At 45.0% G+C, this 23191-nt stretch overlaps 1 long non-coding RNA gene across 4 annotated transcripts in view; it reads right to left on the reverse strand.

Annotated features, from left to right (window-relative positions):
- Positions 1 to 15493: 15493 nt before the first annotated feature.
- Positions 15494 to 23191, reverse strand: part of Gm31392 — a 29131-nt gene continuing 21433 nt past the window's right edge. For all 4 annotated transcript variants that reach the window (XR_003951211.1, XR_874403.1, XR_383254.2 and 1 more), the window contains 3 exons: positions 17347 to 17459; positions 16780 to 16844; positions 15494 to 15589 (listed from right to left, as the gene is read on the reverse strand). This is a non-coding gene — a long non-coding RNA (predicted gene, 31392). The remainder of the gene's footprint in view (positions 15590 to 16779; positions 16845 to 17346; positions 17460 to 23191) is intronic.

The following is a 23191-nucleotide window of genomic DNA, read 5'->3' on the forward strand; positions in this document are numbered from 1 at the left end:
CCCTTCATGCACACACATCTTACATCACATTCCATCGTATTGCACTATCACATTTGAACAGCTTACCCTATGCAAAGGGTAAGCTCGAGGTCTTTCCAAAGTCAGTCTTCTACCATTACTAAGATGTCTTGTCATTTTGTACATATAAAGGCAAATGAGTAAAGTGGCAGAAGTGTAGCCATTAAGTCAAAGCACCTGAGCACCTGTGTCCCTGGTCAGCATTGCTGACTCCTGTCCTTTGGGATGTGCCTGTGCTAGTTAGCTATGTTTGGTTTTCTGGTCAGCGTGACAAAAGCTAGAGTCATATATGAAGAAGAAATCCTAACTGACGGCTGCCTCCATCAGATTGCCTGTAGGCAAGTTTGTGGAGTATTTCCTTTCTTAACGACCCTTGTGAGAGGACCCAGGCCACTGTAAGTGGCACCATGCCGAGGCAAGTTGTCCTGAGTTATATAAGAAATTAGGATGAGCAAGCCAGTAAGAAGCACTCTTCCATGGTCTCTGCTTCAGTTCCTCTCTCCAGCCTGTTGTCTTGAGTCTGCCCAAAGCTCCTTTCATGGTGGATTATAATTGGTTCTCGCAACCCAAAGAAACCTTTCATTGCTCAAGTCGCTTACAGTCATGACATTCATCAGAGACACAAGAGTAAGCTTAGTACCCTTGGCACTTTGTCAAGCACCAGGTAAGGAAGCAATCTAAAGGTCCTTCACTATTGTTTCTACTAAGCACCCTCGCTTCACGTCAACAGATGCTAACCTTAGCCACTGTTTCTTCTCTTACCTTTTGTCTTTGGCATTTTAAAAACACGCCTGTGATTCAGTAGCAGTGAGCATATTTGCAATGCTACTGAACCATCGTCCCTGTCTTCTTCCTGACTGTTTTCACTTTCCCAGGCTAAGACTCAGTGCTCATTGGCCATTGCTCCCCACCCCCAGCCTACTCTGATTTAGACTGGCATGTGCTCAGGTAGTGTGACTAAAAGGGAACAGGACCTTCTGATATCCTTCCTCCGCTGCCCCCAGCTTGCACTCTGAACCATAACAATCATTCAATAAGAACAAAGACTTCCATTGAAGGATGAGATAGCAAGCTTGGAGGAAAAAAAATTCTCCTGAAAGAGGAAGGGGAAACGCAGTTTTCACATAAACTTGTGAATGACTCCCTTCTCTATATATAGCTTTCTGTGTGGGCTGGCAGAGGATGCTGGAAGGTACCAGTGGTGGGCTATCCCATGCTGTGTGGGGCCAAGGGGTTCAGAAGTCACCATGGGACAAAATGAATTATTTTATCCTCTTCCTTGACTAAGGATGAGTCTAGATGGCAGGCATAGCATAGGGGATTTATTTTTGCAACCAGAAAATCCTTTATCTTTTAAGCCCAGCAGTTCATTATGCACACCTTCACCCTCAGTGCCCTCTCCCATCTTGTGATGGCTCTTTTTCCTAAACTCCTGAGACTCACAAGCTACAGAGGTGGAGGACGGTCAGAAGGGACTTGGGAGAGAGAATAAGGTGTCAGTAAGTGGACAGGACACTGATAGAGACAGTGAGGATGATTAGAGAGAGCAGGTGCTCAGAGATACTATAGCAAGTGGGGAAGGCAGTGGCGGTAGTGCTGTGGGTGACAGAGTCTAGAGACAGCCACTTGAAAGGCTGCTAACATTGGAGCTGTTTGTGTCTTTATCCTGACCTAGAAGCTGCCCTCCTTCAGTTCCCATCTGTGGGTTTTAATTCTATTCTTTGCCACCCCCATGTGTTCTTCCAGCTATACACACACCAGGCACATCCTGGTGTTTCTTCTTCTCCAATCTGAATATCCTTCCTGAAATCTGACAAGCATTTTGATGGGGGGAAATGAGGGGGGCAGGGAGAGTGCAGTATCTTTCCCTGGAATGAGATGAGATGGGATGCAGGTGAGGAGGAAGCAGATATTGGTGGGTCGTGACTTGCAGGACAGGAGGAGAAATGAGCAAGTGCTTAAAGGGTCAGAGGCTCAGAAAAAGATTTCCTCGGGTCTCTGTCCTGAACAAGGATGCTTATGGGTATCAGTGCTGAACTATTGGCTGGGTTATCTCAAGGTAAAGCAGGGCCCTTTAGGGTTCTATGGTAAAATCATCAGGAGTCTTGTTTAGCTCCATAAAGACCCACCCAAGTAGGGAATGCTCACCTAAAGTGGCCTTCTGCACCTGTGAGTTGTGAGTCACGCTATGACTCCAGGTTCCAGGGGCCAAGTCTCACCCTGGAACAGAATGGTCCCTGCCCATTTTCTGTGACATTTTGGAGGTTGTAGAGGACAGAGCAGAGGGTCAGTGTACAATAGATTGAATAGAGAGGGCAGTAAATATGGTACCACTCCCTTTCGATATCTGTGTATATCCCCAAAGTCTATAAGAGAGTCATGGCACCTTCAACAAAAACTAGCTGGTAGAAGTTAACACTGCTGACCTCTGACCTTAACCATTGCCCTGGTTAGTATTTTGGCAGTTCCCTGTTATTGACCCCAATTATACATATTAGTGTGGGTTGTTTGTTTGTTTGTTTGTTTTCAGAGCTAATTAAGTCTGATCAGTGCTGCAACTCAGCAGCTGAACCTCCTAAGTGTGCATGCATTCATTTCTACTGAAAAACTTTCTCTCTCCCGTAACCTTCATCCTCACACGTTCTGTACATTCCCAAGGCACCCTAGAGCAAATGCCATTCCTCCTGACACCCTCTACCATAGAGCCCTGCAGCGATTTCATGAGTCAGGGGTAGGAGTTACTGACACCACTTTGAAACCCAAAGCAAAGCACTGAGGAAAAAAAGTATGGAGTTACTGGTGCCCCCTTCTCAGAGGACCACCACACAGAGCTGAACATAAGGCGAATCACTGTCTCCATGCGCTCCCTGTTTGCTGGACACAAGATGTCTAGATGTAAGACGCAGGGCCTGACTCTATAGCCTGGTTATTTCTGCCTGCCAGCAGCGAGCCAAGTTGCCCTCCCTGGGGTGAGAAAGAACTCATCTTCACAGTGTGTGGGTGGATGCCCAAGATCATCTCCCTGTTGTCCTCTCCTAGGGTGTGGCTGTGCATTCTTCCTAGTAAAGCTGGTCTTCACTGATGCTCTGCAGTTTCTCCCCTCCCCCACCAGATCTTCTCTCTTTTTGGACTGTAGTGCCTGCCCTGGTTGGCTCTTATGATTCAGTTCTACCTATTTTGGTCAAACTCTCGTCCTGCTTGGTCCTCTTCCAAGACAAATGTGAATCAAGCCATGGGGGGCTGGAGAATTGCCTGGGCAGAGAATTGCCCAGCAGAAGTTCAATTAATTTCTCAGGTTTCTGTCAGGCCCTTGTGCAGCCAAGCCTAGCAGGGACCCTGGCTGGCCTTCTGGGTAGACAGTAAGGGTGTTGGAGGGTCGCTACTTGTGCCTTTCAACGTGAGGACCAATTCTAGATTCTAAGACTCTCACTGTACAATGGGGACACAACTGTGGCTTTCTTCAGTTTAAGAAGGAAACAACGTGGAGAGAGCCTGTGCAGTAAGGGCAGATGCGGAGCAGAGCCAAAGCTAAGCATACAAGCTGCACAACAAAGGCAGCTTTCTCCAGGGCTGGCCCTGGCCACCCCTTCGATTCTGACCATCTTCAGATGTGTGCAGTCCATTCCCCCTCCATTCCCCTGCATCTACCGTGGCTGTAGGATTGTTACGTAAGTGGACAACAGGCAGGTGCAGCCTGGGGGACTGCTCAAAACCTCATTCCCCATGCCACATCTCACTCACCATGTGTTCAAGACCAGGTAACTGTGCTCAGCGGCTGCTTGTGCCCGTTTAATTGTCCTCAAATTGCTCCAAGTGGCCTTTCTAGGCAGGAACTCTTTGCAATTAGCGCTCATGTGGAGATGTTGAAAGATGCATGATTATTTGGGGGGAATCACTTGTCAGCAAGCAGATAGAAAGCTGATAGGATATAATAGAGGCCATGTGTTAATTACAGTCTACAAGACGCTCTCGCATCATTTCTTCAGCACAGCTCATTAGCATTCCAGCCTCAGTTCCATCATTACTGTGGGCTTGTTACTGTGCAAAGAAAGGGCATTCCAAATGAGGATGATTTAAGGACTGTGTAGACATGCCTACACACAGGTGGTCGGCAAACATTTTAATGAGCCTAATTTTGCCTTAGATCCTAAGTACCATATGAATACTTTCAAAGACAAGCATACACGTGTACCTATCATATACATACCTCAAACACATATATCACACATATACCACATAGAAATGCATATCCCTCTCATTAGCATACTACAAAAACACATATATGTACCACATAACACACACATGCACATACTACACACACACATGCACATATACATACACACATGCAAGAACTTTCTATCAACACTTTATAACCCACATCCCAATGTCTCCTGCTTATGTTTTTTTCTGTCTTACTTTCTTCATATTTCTTTTTTAAATCAATTAGAAATGACCCCTTAAAACCAAAATTCTCAGCAAAGTATTGGTTAGCATTTCCCAAGGGCCTAAACCATGTGTCCCAGGAAGGCAAGCGAGAAGAACCACTTCTCAAGAATATAGATACTCCCCCTTAGAATTAAGGGGTCAGTGCTCACAGGAAAAACGTGAGCTAAAGAAATAGCAATGGGAGAAATAAGGGGGTGCTTGCCTCCGAAGGTTTCAGGTCCAATGAGAAGAGAGTCACATAGACATGTGACAAGCTCTCTGGGCAAGAAAAAAGAGTAAGAGAATGAACAAGAAAGGAGAGAGAATGAGAAGACAGAAAAAGTAATGAGGAAGAAGGGTGTTGGAGGGTCTCTACTTGTGCCTTTTAACGTGAGGACCAATTCTGGACTCTAAGACTCTCACTGCACAATGGGGACAAAACTGGCATTCTTCAATTTAAGAAGGAAGCAAAGTAAGTAGAGAAAGGGGGAGAAAGAAATGGGGAGAGAGAATAGGATGAAGAGAAGGAAGGGAGAAGAGGGAGGTGGTACGGTGATTATTCTCATGGTCTGCTCAACTAGGTTTGGAATCACCTAGGAGACACAGCCATCTTTGCATGTCTGCAGTGGTTTCTAGAGAGGATTTTCTAAGGAGGAAGGACCACCTCTGCCTGTGGGCGGCACCAGTCTATAGGCTGAATAAAAAGAAGAAAGCCATTTTCCCCTTGAGCTGAGCACCAGCTTCCCTCCCCTCTCCCTGGTGTGAGAAGGACCCTGCTCCCTCCCTAAGGGCACGATGGGACACATCCCCCTGAACTGTGAGCCAAGACAGAGCCCCCCCCCCCTCCCTCAAACTGCTTCTTGTCTGGCATTTGGTCACAACAACCAGAATATTCACTAATACAAGGGAGAGAGAGGAGAGGAGAACGGAGTCAGAAAAAGATGAGGATGATGATGGTATGGAAGAGGAAGGGGAGGGAAAGGAGGGAGGAGAGAGGGAGAGACAGAAGAGGAAAGAAAACAGCAGTGTGCAAAGAGGAAGGGGGTGCACAGATGGAGAGATAGAGATGCTCCTGCATGTGATATAAACTCTTTGGGTGACAAGAAGAGATGCTATTTTTGGTTTCTCAAGCCGAGTGTAAGGTGACAGCAGGCGTTAACTGAAGTTCTTCTGAAGGTCAGGTCAAGGGCTATGCCCATCTGTCAGAACCCTGTCCCTTTGAATAAACTATTCATACTCACCAAGCATAGCCTCGCAGGGTCGTCATCTGTCTCAGAAGTAAAAAGGAAGTTGACTGGGGAAGTGAGGAGCAGGTCCATGTGTGCAGGGTATGTGCACACAAGTGCATGCATGCATGTACAAGTGCATGTATGTACGTATGTGCAATGGGGCTTCATAATGCTTGTGTGAGCTTCTTTTTCTTTGGGATAGGGTTGAGCAGAGGCTGGGGGAGATGTCTCAGCAGATAAGGGTAAGTGTCTGGCGAACAAGCATGAGGACCTGTGCTCAGAACCCCAGTGCCCACAGAAAACGCCAGGCACGTGGTTTTCCTCTGTGACTCCACCATTGAAGGGGGGGGGGGGGAACAGGTGGATCCAGGGGGTCTCATTGACCAGCAAATCCAGCTGAGAAAGAGGAGGCTCCAGTGCAGTGAAAGGCCCTAGAAATGAGAGAGGGAGACACCCTGTTGTCAACCTCTAGCACATGTGCCTTCATGGGCCAGAGCACACATGAATTAAAGGTTAGGGGCTGTGGTTAGGGATCCTGCTACCCTTGACCTCAGGAAACTTGAGGGTAGCCGACCTGCACATTATCATTCTATAATCTTCAGCCTGTGACTTCCAGTTTGGCAGGACCCTTTCCTGTCACGATGCTCTCTGACGGGGTTTTCACCTTTGCAAGGCCTGTGTGTGGTTTGTCGATCACTTGTCACCTAGTTTAAAAGGATCCAGATTCCTACAGGCAGCAGTTTCGCATTTAGCCCTTTCATCCCTTTGTAGAGATGAGCCGCTGCTTTCTGGCCAAGTCATTTTCAGATCTAGCCACAGGAGGCCAGCGCTGGGTCAGCTCTGAGCAGGGCAGGAGACTGACAGGGATTAGGGGCAGGCAGCTGACACCAGGTGCAGTTTCACAGCGACAGTCACCAGAATATTGGATTGCGTGTTAAAGAGCTACTGATGGAGAGGAGAATGGAAGGCAGCCAGAGTCTTTGGAAAGTCAGAGCCCTGCAAGATTTTCCAGTCTGATAGTGACATTGAAGCATGTGACAGAGGGCTGTGAGCAGGGTGGCCACTCCATTTAGCTCCCTCGAGAAGGAGTTAGTGGTATAGGAAGATCTTATACCAGGACAAGGAAACTCAAAGTCACCAGTAGGGCTCTCTCTGTATCTTCCTGGACCTGCAGGTTTCCAGGATGCTGGGAGACACTCCTGCCAGATATCCACATTAAGGAACTCTTCTTCACGGACCGTTTGGTGGGCTCTGGAAACTTGTAAGGGCAGATAAGCCTGCAAAGGCATGCAAGGAGCCGGGATGGTGCATAAGCTTGACAGAGTCTAGGGGAAGAAGTAGGCTGGGGAATAAGAGGAGAGAGTAAACGCTAGTCAGTGAAATCTCTGTGAGATTAGAATCCAGCCTGGCCCCAAGTGGCTGCTGCTGACACGTAGGCTACATTTTACTGGCATCGTCCTTTGCCAAGGTCACCCCTCAAGGAGCACGGCCTTCAGTGTTGCTGAGTCAGAAGCTAGCCTCAATGCAGAGCCTCACTTTAATCCCTCTCTTCTCTCCTTGCAGCCAGGCAAAGCTGTTTACGCTTTCCTTGGTGACCTAGCTCTCTGTCTGGTGCCTTTCCTAAGGCCTCTTCCCTCCCCACTAACCTTGGGGGCAGGGTAGCCTCTTCTCATTTTGTCCTGTTGGAACTGGCCCCCTGTTGTATTTATCCATGAATACCACGGGGAGTGTGGATATCCGAATCTCTAGTTTGGAATCCCAGATTCTGACACTACACATAGGAAGGACCTGCATCTCTGAGGCTCCATTTCTGAAGGTCATTAAAGCCAACTTGTGCCAGAGGCTAGAGAGCAATTGAAAGGGGTGGGGGACAATTACACAGTAGGTGACGTTATTTGTCTGTTGAAAACACAGACCCCTGAAGAGATAGGCTGGGAGTCCCTTAATCTCTCATAGAACAACCGAACAGCTAGAACAAAGCTGTGTGTGCAGGTACCAAGTACCCAGTGAGTAGTGTGTCAGGTCAGAGTCACTCTCTCCAATGTCACCAAATCTGTACCACTGTTTCCAGAGGCACTAGCAGTGGAGGCCTGCATTTCAGGCTGCTTGCTGCATGTCCTGTCTCTGTCACACTACCACCTTGCCATTGGAAGCCCTCCCTGCCTTACCAACTTTCACAGTCTACTCTTTGCAGGCAAGAGCTAAATTAAGAGCACCTTCTGGGGACAAGATGTCTTCTCCTCTTTGCCCCTCAGCCAGCATCTCTGAAGAAAAGTCATAGTCCATTATCAAAGTGGAAAATCTTCCCAGCCGCTGCTCTAAGGAACAATCAATTAAGCAGCAGCATAGCCCAGTGGAAAGAACCATAAGCTAGTGGTGCAACCCAACTCTGCCATTCACAAGCTGAGCGAGTCTCTTAGCCTCTCCAGACTTCCTTTTCCATATGTGCATAGTGACAATGGGGGAAAGACACAGTCACAGGGGTCTGGATGAAAGGGTCCTGAGCTGACAGGAGACAGTTTTGGACAGGAAGGGCTGTGAAAGATGATGGACAGGTATTGCAAAGAACATCTTCCAAATAAGGCAGTCTGAGGAGATCTGTGATCTGCTCCTTCCACAGACCTGTGTGACAGGCCACACATAGGCTGAGGGAAACAACAGAGGGAGAGAGCAAGGTAAGGTATGTGTGTGCACAGAACCTGTATGTTTGAACGTGTGTCTACATAGTTTATTATTATGCCCAGACATATGAATGTTGCAAAAGTGAAAAATCAAGATAATGTCTATCAGTGTTCAGTACAGATACAAATTTTTTGAGAATATGTTTAGAGAATCTATGTTCAGTCAATTGAATTCCTGGATGCAGAGATTAAGGACACATGTGGCGACTTCAGGTGAGGGTCACAGATGATGTGGTAAACAGGATGCAGGTCAGGAGAAGCCTATTTTTAAAGGAAACTTTATTTGCTGAGGATATGGCTTAGTGGCTAAAAGCACTGGCTGCTTTCTGGAGGACCCAGGTTCAATTCCAGCACTTACACAGTAGTTCACAGCTATATGTAACTCTAGTTCCAGGGGGCCTGGCACCCTCAGCTGGCTTCTGCTGACACTGTACATACATGCTACTCATAGATACATACAGGCAAAATCATATACATAAAACTAAATGTTTAAAAAGTGTTATTTTATGTGTATGTGTCTTGCCTGAGTGGCTAGCCATACAGTGCCCACAAAAGCCATAAGAGGGCATCAGATCCCTGGGAACTAGGGTTACAGGTAGTGACCAAGTCATCTTATGGGTTCAGACACCCAACCTCCTGGGTCCTCTATAAGTGCTCTTAACTGCTGAGCCATCTCCCCAGCTCCTCGAGAAGGCCTTCCTGGTTAGGGCCGCAGCATTTCCCCAGAAGACTCCTGTAGCAAGCTCCCCCGCCTTCACTGAAAGAGTTTGACAACAACCAGCTTCACTGTCAAACACTGTTCTGGAAGTCTGAGCCAATGCAATCAGACAAGGAAAAAATAAGAGGAAAGTGTATTAGAAAGGAGGAAGCAAATTTAGCCTAGTTTTCAAATGATTTGATCATATACCCAAAAAATTTTAGGAGAGAAAAAAAAATCATTTGAATAGATTCTTGTACAAACCAGAGAGGATTAAGAAAATATTCTGGAAGAAAAAAATGTCATTTGTAATATGAATAAAAAGGATTTAAAAAGAAACTCATATAAGAGTAAATTTATAAGTACAGTACAAGAATGTTCTAAAAAGAAAACCGTGTTAATCCCCTGCTTAGAAATTGCCATGACGCTTAAATAAACTAGAAGCTACCTAGTCCTGAGCATGAACCTTCAGTGGTGTAGAGGTTTTATAATTCTCATTCAAAGCAATTCTGACCAAATGTCAGCCCAGTTTCTTTTGACTAAACAAACGTATTCTGTAGTTTATATGAGAGAAAGAAAACAAAAATGAAAATAGCCTGGAATATTCTAAAGAAGGCAACGAGTGGTGCCCTACCAAGATTTTCAAATGTATCTGTCCTAAACCTGCCGTAACTAGAGCAGCTTAGTGCAGTATAGACAGACATTCACAAAGAATGGATGGATGCTACCTCTCTCTCTCTCCCTCTCTCTCTCTCTCTCTCTCTCTCACACACACACACACACACACACACACACACACTTAAAAAAAGCAAACTATCTAGAAACACCTAGAAGGAGGGGCTAGGGACCCAGCTCAGTGGCAGAGAAGTCCAGCATGCTTGAAGGTCTGGGTCCGACAACACCTAAGACCAAGGCAAGAGAAGTCCCACAAGGAAAGAGAAGTCCCACATGCTGCTTTCCCAGTGATTTTCAGACGGTGATTCTCTCAAAATATCACAGAAGACCCACGAGCCCCTGAAATAGTCATCATGTTTTTAAAAGCTCAATGACAAGTAAACATGATAATAATAGAGAGTGCCAAAAACAAACACTACCTGTATCTAGGCTACACATTCGGTGAGGCTGGGGAAGGCTCAGTGCTTCAGACAGGTAAGCGGTGTTCTTGATCTCGCAGAGAATGCTGCTTCGGCTCCTAGCTCCCACATAGCTGCTCACAACTGCCTATAACTCCACTTGCAAAGGATCCGAGGCTTTTCTCTGGCTTCTGTGAGCATTCTTATGGTGCACACAAACTTGTGCGAAGGCACACATACACATAAAAATCATAAATATATAAATCACTTTTAAAAATCACATTGAAACTCAAGAAGAACGAAGACCAAAAAAAGTGTGGACACTTTGCCCCTTCTTAGAATTGGGAACAAAACACCCATGGAAGGAGTTACAGAGACAAAGTTTGGAGCTGAGACGAAAGGATGGACCATCTAGAGACTGCCACACCCAGGGATCCATCCCATAATCAGCCTCCAAACGCTGACACCATTGCATACACCAGCAAGATTTTGCTGAAAGAACCCTGATATAGCTGTCTCTTGTGAGACTATGCCGGTGCCTGGCAAACACAGAAGTGGATGCTCACAGTCAGCTATTGGATGGAACACAGGGCCCCCAATAGAGGAGCAAGAGAAAGTACCCAAGGAGCTAAAGAGGTCTGCAACCATATAGGTGGAACAACAGTATGAACTAACCAGTACCCTGGGAGCTCGTGTCTCTAGCTGCATATGTAGCAGAGGATGGCCTAGTCGGCCATTATTGGGAAGAGAGGCCCCTTGGTCTTGCAAACTTTATATGCCCCAGTACAGAGGAATGCCAGGGCCAAGAAGTGGGAGTGGGTGGGTAGAGAAGTGGGGGGGTAGGGAGGGTATGGGGGTCTTTTGGGATAGCATTTGAAATGTAAATGAAGAAAATACCTAATTTTAAAAAATTGCATTGAATATAAATTCAGTAGGCTATTTTTTATTTATTCAAAAAAGGCCTAATAATGTTTAAGACTCGAGTGCAGTGGTAGTGTTGAATGAACAGTGTAAATAAGGCATTCTCATCCCTTTATCACAGGCCAGGTTTACATAGGCCTTCTCCAGGCACCGCGGAGGAGAGGTGATGAGAAGTCCTAATGGTCCAGGCTTAGCAGTAGTGTTGATCATCTGTGCTCAAAGTCCCTTGACTGGGATGTTAGACGCATGGCTTCACCCACTCTAATGGAGTCTTCACTGCAGCCTCTCCTTGAATGATTCCATACAACATAAAAGAGGGCACACATTTCCTGTGACTAGTGAGCCATCTTGGCTACACTGTGAGTTTCTCACCCATGTAGAAAACCTGAGGGCAAATATTAAAGTCTAAAATATCTGGCCTATCTCACAGGTTATTTTTTTTTCATTGTATATGAAAGCTTTGTTTAGTTTAGTTTTGCTTTGCTTTGCTTTGCTTTGCTTAGAGTGCCACCCAGAATCATCTGTCAGTGGGCACTAACAGATCTTAAGAGAGCTGAGTAATCAAAAGTGGCAGGTGTAAAGATATTGGCTTGGAGTGCCTGGCTAGTAATGGTCTTCAATAAATCATTGCCCTTATTAGTACTGTCCCCATCCCCTCCTTCCATGAAAGCATTTCACACTGCAAGGGTTAGCTGACCCCCACCACCTCTGAGCTATCTGTTTTAGGCTACTGATTAGCAGGTGTTCCTGGAGCTCAGAGCCAGGGAAGGGCAGGGATTTGGTGCATGGCTTTCCCTAGGAGATGCATGCCATGGACACCTGCCACCTGAACTCACAGAAAGAACCCCACCTCTAAAGTCCACAGCAGAGGCCTGGCCTGGTTTTCTGGTTCTCATATTTGTTAGCTATAAATACTAGCTCAGGCCAAGTTATTTTCCTTCCCTGATCCTCACTGGTTCCTCCCTGTAAAATTCGAGGACTGGGAACTGGAAAGGAGACTGTGTGGTCTTGCAGAAGACTTTGAGTTCAGTACCTGCTACTCCAGCACCAGGGACTCCAACACCCTTTTCTGGTCTCCACTAGAACCTGTACTTCCATATGTGCACCCACACACAGACACAGAATCACACACGTGATTAAAAGTCAAGAAGTCATCTTTTTTCCCATGAAAGGACTAGACAGGCTCTCCTTTCCATTCAGCTGGAGATCTGATGTGCATGCTTCCATAGCTTAGACAATAGGTAGAGCCATTAAATAAGTTATACCAACACCTTATTGTAGCTTAGTTCAAAGCTTTAGAGGTCTAGGAGCTTAATAGTAAGGTTCCTTGCATAATAGTAAATGTTCTACTTCTATTAGAGTTTATCTGGAATGGGTACCTTATTTAATTTTTTTATTATTATTTAACTCAGTTCTGGGAATTCAAATGCACGGCACTATGAAATTCTCATGGTGGGTGAAACCTCAGTGGCCCATTGGAGAATGAGCAGTATCACTGAAATACAGAAGACAGAAGAAGGGGACATCAGTGAGTTCCCCTTAAGCACTAAAGGTCTCAATATCCCCACGTTAAGGACCATGCTACCAATGAACTCTTGCAGAGCAAATTGCATCGTATCTATTGCAGCATCCTGCACCTCCCCTGGGGTCCTGACACCTGAATCCCAGAAGCTTTTCCAGTTTCTGTTTTTACATGTCTCCAAACAGCCACACAGCTATTCAATGCTATAGCAGTGGGTGTGGACACAAAGTCCCTTAGGAGGAGGGTAGCAAGGGAGCTGGAAGAGAGACCTTGGTTTAAGGGAACAAGGTCATGGATCACACAGGATGAAGATGGCCAAATGTGTCCCTAAAACTCTTCTTGTCTTTACTCTGATTGTCTAGCTTGCTTGTGGCCAAATCAGATAATTCAGACTCACACCAAGAACAGCAGACCTTTTGAATAAATTCTGTGCCATCCAACTTTTATGTCCCATAAGTCAACTCATGCAAAATTCACATAGACAGGGGCCATAACATAGTGGTCAGATACATGAGTGCTGTAGTATGTACCAGGCTTCATATTCCAGCTTTCCCAACAAGATGTGTGATAATAGATTGATAGTTAAATATTTGTATGATTATGTGCGTGGGAAAGGATGGATGGAAGATGAATGGATGGGTGGATGGATACATAGGTGGATGGGTGAATGAGTGGATCATTAAATATTTGCATGGATGCATGAGTAGATAGATAGATAGATAGATAGATAGATAGATAGATAGATAGATAGATAGATAGATAGGACACATGGGTGGCAAGACATATGGATGGTGTATTAATAGATGTATAAGTGAATGGAAACCTTCAACAAACATTTATCTATAATCCAAGCACTAAGGATTCAGAGACTTAAAAAGAAATGTTACTTGCCCCCTGGGTTCTAAAATTGACACATCATCTATAAAGTAATGAAATGCAATTGTTCTGTGAATTACAATTACCCAGGATAGCCATAGAGTCAGTGCAGATTTTGGCCTAGCCATGTTGAGGGACCAGACCTAAGCCAACCAGAGTTGGCTGCACATCATCCTTTGGGCAGGGACAGGAGGGATGGATGAGCCCTTCAGAACCACTGTGCTTGTTTACGTAATCAGCAGTGTGCATACACAGCATCCTCTGGACACCGTAGGGTTCTCTGCATCCCTACCTGAGATGCTGCTTCCCCTGGTTTTAGTTTTCATTATTCAACTCTAGTCTGGAAGTAATAAGTAAGAAATTCCAGAAATAAATAGTTCATAGGCTTTAAGTTATGTGCTGTTCCGAGTGGCATGAGTGCTCCTGTCATCTGTCTCTATCCTGCCTAGGACCTGCATGGTCTCTTTACTCAATGTATTCCTGCTATAAGTACTAATCCCCCATCCGTAACTTAGGATCAACAGCCTGGCATTCCAGTGCTTCTGTTCTCATAACCCCTCCAGAGTAGCCATATGCCGAATCAAAGCATACGTGTCATCCACCCCACTTAATCACATGACATAAGCTTCCTCTCATCTTACATTATCCCAAGATGGGGAATAGAAGGAAGTACAGTATGTGAAGATACTTTGAGAGATGAGGGACTGTGTTTACATGTCATGACTTCATGGTATCAGCATAAATGTTTCTGTTATTAGATACTGTTGTTAATTTCTTACTATTTCTAATTTGCAAATTATTTACCATAAGAACATACACATAGGAGAAACCATAGCACATGTAAGATCGGGTACTAGCCAAACCATTGGAGTGTTTAGTCAAGGGTGGGAATACAGGAACACGGATTTTGCTTCATTTTTTACTAGTGCATTTTAATGAGCTGGGTCTGAATTTCTATGACCTCTTCTCTGCCATAGTGTTTCGTATTATCTAAACACACTCTCTTGTCCCTTTGCGTTAAATGTAGTGTTTACACAGTGAACCTGAACAAGCCTCTCTCACTTTGGTCATAATAGGAATGAACATTAGAGAACTCCTTTCTCCCAGATTAGAACTCTTCATCTCTGTCCTTTGATGTGTGGATAAAGCAGAGACTGGGGGAATCAAGAGAACTGGGAAGGCCCAGATGCATACTTGAAAAATGCAAATCAAATCCACAAGGAAATATCACTTCCCAGACAGAGGGATGACAAGATGAATGAGGGCATATTGCAGAGCCAGGTAGAGGGACAGGAGGCAGAGACTAGAACCCCCAATTGCATTCTGGTGGGTGGTGGTGCAACTGCTATGGAAAATGTTTTGAATTTTTGTTATGTTTTGTTTTTAAGTTGAACACAGAATTACCCTGTGACTTAGCAATTCCAATTCTAGGTACAAATCCCAAAAAATTAAAACCCAGATTTTCACACACAGAGATGTAAGCACAAATAGAAACAACAGTGTTACTCCCCCAAACAGGAAGCAATCAAAATGTCAATTAACCGACAAACAAATGAAAATACTCAACATCTCGACAGTGTGCCATGGAATGCTATTCTTCAGCCATACACGTGAGTGGAAGGCTGATGTCGGGGTGAACCTTCAAAGTGTGATTCTAAGTGGAAGAAACAAGACATGAAGGCCACATTTTTTTATGAATATCATTGTAATTTTAATTTTTTTCATTTCATTTTTTAAAATATTGTATAATAAATTATAAAATAAAATATCTTTAATTATTTTTACAGACCATTTGTTATCCCCCTCCTGGTCTGCCCTCTGACAGTTCCTCATTCCATTCCTCTTCCCCCTGTCTCCAAGAGGATGTCCTCACACCCCACCCCCTACCCTCTACCCCTGACCCCCACCTTCTACCTCTCTACCTCCCCATCTCCCACCTAGGGGGTCCAGGTTAGTTGAGACTGCTGGTCTTCCTATGACGTCACCCTCCTCCTCAACTTCTTCCAGCCTTTCCCTAATTCAAACACAGGTGTTCCCGACTTCAGCCCATTGGTTGGGTGTAAGTATCTGCATCTGTCTCAGTCAGCTGCTTGTTGGGCCTCTCGTACAGCCATGGTAGCTCCAATTTCAGTCTTTAACACAAGTCACTAAAGATGGAGATGAAGAGATCAGTCACTGAAATACACTTTGCTGGTGCTTTGGTACAGCTGTGAAAAGTATTGCCCACTTACTTCAATCAAGAAAACGATTACTGAGATAAAATACCGTGGCAATAGGTGTGTTAGTATGATGACTTGATATTCCTCCAATCACTTTCCATGCATTTTTCACTTTTAATTTACTACTAATTTATGAAAAGGTATCGTTTCTGCAAAAATGCATAATTGAATTATTTAAACATAACTACTCTATGATTTCATATGATGAGAAAATGCCATGGCCCGATTTTCTTCACTATTCATAGTAACTATAATTTATAGATACATTTCATTAATATAGCATTTCACTATTGTATAATCCCATTTCCATATAGTTTTTATTACAAATGTGTCTCAGTTTTGTTTTTCTTTCTTCTTATATCTTTTTTATTAGATATTTTCTTCATTTACATTTCAAATGCTATCCCCTTTCCTAGTTTCCTCTCCAAAATCCCCTATGCCCTCCCCCTCCCCCTGCTCCCCAACCCACCCACTCCTGCTTTCTGGCCCTGGCATTCCCCTATACTGGGGCATAGAATCTCCACAAGACCAAAGGCCTCTCCTCCCACTGATGACCAACTAGGCCATCCTCTGCTACATATGCAGCTAGAGACACGAGTCCCACCATGTGTTTTCTTTGATTGGTGGAGCTCTTGAGGTACTGGTTAGTTCATATTGTTGTTCCTCCTATAGGGCTGCAGACCCCTTAAGCTCCTTGGGTACTTTCTCTAGCTCCTTCATTGGGGACCCTGTGTTCCATCCAATAGATGACTGTGAGCATCCACTTCTGTATTTGCCAGGCACTAGCATAGCCTCACAGGAGACAGCTATAACAAGGTCCTGTCAGCAAAATCTTGTTGGCATATGCAATAGTGTCTAGGTTTGGTGGTTGTTTATGGGATGGCTCCCTAGGTGGGGCAGTCTCTGGATGGTCCTTCCATCAGTCTCAGCTCCGAACTTTGTCTCTGTAACTCTTTCCATGGATATTTTGTTCTCCCTTCTAAGAAGGATCAAAGTATCCACACTTTGATCTTCCTTCTTCTTGAGTTTCATGAGTTTTGCAAATTGTATCTTGGGTATTCTAAGTTTCTGAGCTAATGTCAACTTATCATTGAGTGCATATTTTGTGATTGGGTTACCTCACTCAGGGTGATATCCTCTAGATCCATCCATTTGGAAGGCCACATATTGAATAACTTCATTTCTATAAAAGAGAGGGAAAGAAAAATAAGGGAAAGGGGAGAGGAGGAGAAGGGAGGGGAGGGATGGTAAGGTAGAGAGACAGCTCCATGGTTAACAAACACCTGCTGCTTTTGCAGGGGACATATGTTTGCTTCCCAGGACCCTCATGGTGGCTCAAAACCCATGAATCCAATTTCAGGGTATCTGGCACCCACTTCTGGCCTTTGCAGATGCATATGTGGTACATAATCTCACATACAGGCAAAAAAACTCATACACAAAAAACTAAAGATAATTTTTTAAAGGCTAAGAAGAGGCCAAGCTATACAGGCAGAAAGCAGTTTGCAGTTTAATGATGAATCCTATCCCAGCAATACATCTAGTGAAAACCGAATGTCTTCTTATCAAGTCCTTCCCACACCTGGAGTTGGGAAGGCTTTACAGAATTCTATTCAGACCTTGCCAGGGTGGGCTCCTTACAGCACTGATTCTTGTACACAGCACATAATCACCTACTAATTTACCTTTTGCACCTCTGGCCTCATTTTCACAACATGAACTCGCTTCAGACCAGATGCTGCTGGACTCTGGTGCAGGTGATAGCTTAACTCAGACATCTCCCCTGCCGACCACCTGCCTGTGGGAACATTTCAGAGCACAAGTGCCAGGTTATCCACAAAGCCCCAAATGAAACCAGCTTCCTGATCGTCTTACTCCCTTCCCCATTCCTTAGAAAGTGGCCGGGAACCAAATCAAATGAGTCTAGACTCCATCCTACAGCCTGAGTAAGGAGGCGGACAGTAATCTTTTAATGGAATCCTATTTTTCAAACTGACAGTTATCCTACGAGAGGCTCGCGGTGGGGCCAGACTGGAGCCAGGAAGGTGGGAAGAACAGAAAGGTTTGAGGTTGTCTGAAGGCATGTGCTCAGCAGGTGCTTTGGGTGGAAGAAGCAGTTGGCAGTACCAAGCACTAACTCACCCACATCATCAGGTGAAGGTTCATACCTGAGAAATGGGGAAGCCAAGCCTCCCGAGTCAAGTTGGAAAAAATGTTAGAGATGCTGATGCTGGCAACCGTTGCTATCCAATCAAAAGTCTTATTTTACAGTTGGAGGTGTGGGACTGCAGAGTGAAGGGTACACTCAAGGCACAGGTGGTTCACTGGCAAATTGGTATGGTGACCACCAGGCATCTAGTGAGTCACACAGGGAAAGGGTGTTCACCACTGGGCTCATTTCCAACCTTTCTGAAGGGAACCATTATTTGCAAGGTCCTGTCTCAGGAGCTGACCTGCCCACGTCTATAGTAACACACAACAGCCTTTCACTGGCTGCGCTGCCCCCAGCTTGTCCTTTGGGGACTGTAGGTATGAGGGTTGCTCTTCAGCCATGACACAACTATTTGGGCACTCATTTGTAGTATGAGTTTTACATTTTCCTTAAACATGTTATGACTTGTGTCCAAAAGTGTGAGTTACTTACAGAGAAAATGGTATATAAATAATTAAACAAGTCACAGATATATCAAAATATATAGTGATTGAGATGGGGAGTTAGTGTATCTCAAATCTATGATGGCCGTGTGACTCATCATCCTGAATCTAATCCCACGTAGCTTTCTTGTTGTCTCCCTCTGTATCTCTTTGTATCTGACTCTGCATCTTTGTCTCTGTCTCTCTGTCTTTCTACCTCTGTTTCTGTGTCTCTGTGTGTCTGTTTATGTCTCTCAGTGTCTGTCTTTCTGTGTCTGTCTCTATCCATCTCTGCCTCTCTGTCTTTCTCTGCTTGTCTCTGTCTCTCTGTCTCTGTCTCTGTCTCTGTCTCTCTCTCTCTCTCTCTCTCTCACACACACACACACACACACACACACACACACCAACACCAACACCAACACCAACTAAACCCCTGCCAAATACTTATTCAGGCTCAGCTTTAACACAAGCAGTGAAATGCTTACTGGTTTTCTAGATTTTCCCAACAACAACCAACTGCGCCCACCATGCCTGCTCTGACCCTGAACTATGTTGTACATTGGGATTTGGCCATCCTTTCCTGAAATACATAGGGCTGAGCACCACAGGTGGTTAGTGACCAATAAAGATTTCAACTCCTTGACTGAAGACACACTCCATGGGATGAAACCCATTCCTCACACTGCTTGGGTGAGCAAGAATCTGAGACTAGATAACCCAGAGACCTACGGGAAAACCAAATACCACTATCCTAAAAACAAAAAATGTGGCAAAAAAAAAGAGACTCCTAATGGTATTCTGCTATACTCGTAGAGCAGTGCCTTGATTGGCTGTCATCAGAGAAGTGTCCATCTGCAGTAGATGGCAACACATACAGAGACCTGCAGATAGACATTTTGCACAGAGCAAGAGTTCATGGAACACTAGGCCTTAAACTGGGCATCTCTATCAAATCTCTCCTCTCGGGGATCAGGATCCAGGGCTCAGGGAATCCCCTGGAAGAAGAGGCAGAAAAGGTGTAAGAGCCATGGGGATGGAGGACATCAGGAAATCGAGGCCCTCTAATTCAACGTGATTGATGTACATATGAACTCACAGAGACTGAGGCAGCATGCACAGGGTCTGCATAGGTCCATACCAGATGAGGCCCTAGAGCTGAAAGAAGTGAACACATGCCCTCATCCCGAACCCAGAAGCTATCTACAATTGGGAACCACTTTCAAATGAAAATTTAGCTTCTTTCAAAGGAGTCTTACTGGGGAAACAAACTACTCTTGAGGGTTGGCCACATGCCCACCAGTAGATGGCCAACATGAAACAACTCAGTGGTATCTTTGGAGGTTCCTTGTCTCATGTTATGTCAGGACTTTCTAAAAAAACTTACCTTGTTTTTATTTTTATTTTATTTATGTGCTGGATCATTTTATATCAACTTGACACAAGATAAAGTCATCTGAGAGGAGGGAGCCTCCCCAAGATTAATAAACTGCCTCTATAAGATTGGGCATAGGCAAGCCTAGAGGACATTTTCCTAGTGACTGACTGATGGGGGAGGACCCAGCCCATTGTAGATGGAGCCATCCTGGGATAGTGGTCCTGGGTTCTGTAAGAAAGCAGGTCGAGAAAACCAGGAGAGCAAGCCAGTAAGCAGTGCCCCTCCATGACCTCTACATCGGCTCCTGCCTCTGGGTCCCTGCCCTGTGTGAGTTCCTGTCCTAACTGGTTTGGTGATGATGTGGAAGTGTGAACCAAATAGACCCTTCCTCCCCAAGTTCTTTGGTCCTGTGTTTCATCATAGTAATAGTCACCCCAACTAAAACAATTTATATTTTTTCTTCATTATTTTTATCCCAAAGTATTATGACTTCCAGTTGCATGTTTTTTATGGGACTCCTGAGCAAGCAGACAAGTGGATCTCTGTTTCTGTTTCTGTGCCTTCTCATGGGTTCTTTTCCTTCTGTATGTTTAGCTATGGGGTCTGCTTAGGTCCAACACAACTCACACCCCAGGTCAAAATGATGTGCAGATGACAAAAATTTATTGTAATGAAGCTGCTATTGATCAGTCAGGGCCAGACTAGGGAGCCAAATTATGACCTCAAGCCAGAATGCTACAGAGCTTTTTAGGCTTGAAAACCACAAACATCTGTGCCAAGTTAGGGTTACATTTTTTCCACCAATCATGATTTAGGGATAGGGAACTTCCTTAGGAACATGTCTTTGTGGCACACTTATCCCGTTCCCATTGGTTGGTTTATTCAACTGTGGCAGGATGGCTTGCTCAGCATTCCTGTCTCAACTTGCCAGCTAGGATGTCAGCTACCCACATACAAGTCTCTTTCTGACAAACAGGATGCCAGTTATCCATGGAGGTCTTGAGAACCTAAACTGTATCTGACCCCTATTCAAAATAAAAGTTTTACTCAAGATGGCTTCAGTTTGGTTCCTTCCTATAGTTTTGCCCAATTCTGATGTTAGTTTTTGTTTGATATAATTTTATTTCATTTTCCATTAGAAGCCTATTCGTTTCCTAATCAGAGACAGAAGGGGGTGGATCTGGGGTAGGGGAGGAAAGTGTGAAGAATAGAGAGAGAAGGATAAACTAAATCAGTATATAATACATGAAAACATATATTTTAATAAGGTAAAAGAAAAAAGATTTCAAATCCTAGTTGGACAAGTTTCATGATAGCTGAGAGATTCCAGCTACAAGGAACTTGCTTTATTTATTGCCGACCATGTAGGTTTAGTCAGCGTGAGGTGAGAGAGGATGATGCAGGCTAAGCACTGTGGTAATCTGCCTTTGTGCTGTGAATTGCTGGCTTTCCTTCATGATATACATCTCAATTTTTCTGAAGCATATATTTATTTTGTCCAAAAGTGTGTATTTGTAAAGATTAATTATCATTATATATGTAAAATATGTGACATGTAATGTTGATATTATATATTAGATATATGTAATATATTGTATTATTATACCATTATTTTTTATTAATGGTACATAATCAGGCCACCCCTCCACTGCAGACTGGAACAGCATTACCAACACTGGTGGGTGCCACTGTTCCTTGTTCTGCAGTCCAACCTAGAGATACTTGGTGGTAAGTGCTAAGAACAGATTCCCTCCACATGAAGGGGTTTGATTCTTTCTAAATAAGAATTCTCTACACGTATTATCAGAATGGTCTGGAATGAGCTGAGAGGTGAACAGCCCTCTCCAGTGTGATGCCATGTGTGACCACCATGTGTTCTGGTCTGTTTTTCTGTTTCTGTGATAAATGCCATGCCCAAAGCAATGTGTGGGGGAGGCTCACGTCATATGACAGGTTACAATTCACCATCAAGGGAAGCCATGGAAGAACACTGCTTACTAACTTGTCCTCTCTGTATGCTCACTACCTTTCTTATATGGGCCAAACCCATCTGCATAAAAGGTGACACAGTCCACAGTGGGCTGAGCTCTCCTACAACAGTTAGCAATTAAGAAAAAACCTCACAAATGGCCACAGACCAGTCTAAGACAGGCAATTCTTCAGGTGAGTTTCTTCTTCTCCGGGTATATCACGACTAGCCACCACCATGCCAGTTTGCCACTGGACCAATTGTTCTCTAGATCCCCACCAGTCTGCAGCCAATTCTTCCTCCAGCTGCACAGCATGGCCTCTGGTTGGAGGACTACTGGGGCCCTTAGCATCTCTAACATCCCTCCCAACTCGACTCAGGAATCTCCACTTCCTGGAGAATTTCTCAGAGGTGGCTTTAACCCACTGTCACAGAGGAGTTAGTGCTAGCCTCAGCACCTGCTAGCCCAGGAGAAAAGCCCAGAATGGGCAGGGAGAGCCTGAAACTCCTGAATATACTTCTTAGGCATCCTAATTTTCTGTGTGAACCTTTGTCTCAGTTGAAGTGTCTAACCACATGGGGGAGGAGAGGGCACACTTCATCTTAACAGTTTGTAGTCCATCATGCGAACTCAAGACAGGAACCTGGAGGCAGAAGCTGAAACAGAAGCCATGGAGGAGTGATGCTCAATGGCTTGCTCCTCATGGCTTGCTCAGCCTGCTTTTTTTTTTTAATGGTCCTTAGGGCCATCAGCCTAAGGGTAGCAACTGCCCAGTGACCTCCCACAGCATCAAGAAAAATTCCCCACAGGCCAATCTGGTGTGTGTGTGTGTGTGTGTGTGTGTGTGTGTGTGTGTGTGTGTGTTGAGGGAGGGTCTTAATTGGAGTTCCTTCTTTCCACATGACTCTAGCCTATACCAAGTTGACATACAAAGTAACAACCACAGGCTCTAGTATAGGAAGGAGTATGTTACAGCTCTGGGCCAGCCCCTGCTTCAATCTACTGCATGCCATACACAAGGCCCTGTCCAATGGGCCCAGAGGATCTCCCTTGCTACATATGCCTCATGAGAAGGATGCCTACCTTGCTAACCAGTGATTTGCATTTTCATGGGTATCTGTAGCCCTCTGGTACCAGGTGACTTTTTAGACCCTACCCCATCCCACCTATCTCTTTCCCATCAACCTCAGGTGTCCGACCTACCATCTCCAGCAGCACCTGGAGTCTCTCTCCCAGCTGTGCCCCTACAGGACTTCTTCCTGGCTGCAGTGTCCTCAGCTGCCCTGTGGCTTTTGCTTTCATCCTGTTCAGCTGTCAATCAGTGCACATCAGAGTGAGCAGACTAGAGGCAGGGGGGCACAATAGACTCCAGGATCTGCAGGTAAGCTCTATCCCGCTGGGCACTGAAGCCATCCTCCATCCTTTTTGATGGCTCAGGATGTCTCCAGTCTTAAGCTATGACATTAATCCTTGTCCCCTGTCCCCACCTCTATCCCAGCAGTGTGCCTTCCCTCACCCATTGGAAGGCAGTTAAGGCTGTGGGAAGCACAA

The sequence above is a fragment of the Mus musculus genome, chromosome 14, assembly GCF_000001635.26.
Source record: "Mus musculus strain C57BL/6J chromosome 14, GRCm38.p6 C57BL/6J".
Taxonomy (NCBI): domain Eukaryota; kingdom Metazoa; phylum Chordata; class Mammalia; order Rodentia; family Muridae; genus Mus; species Mus musculus.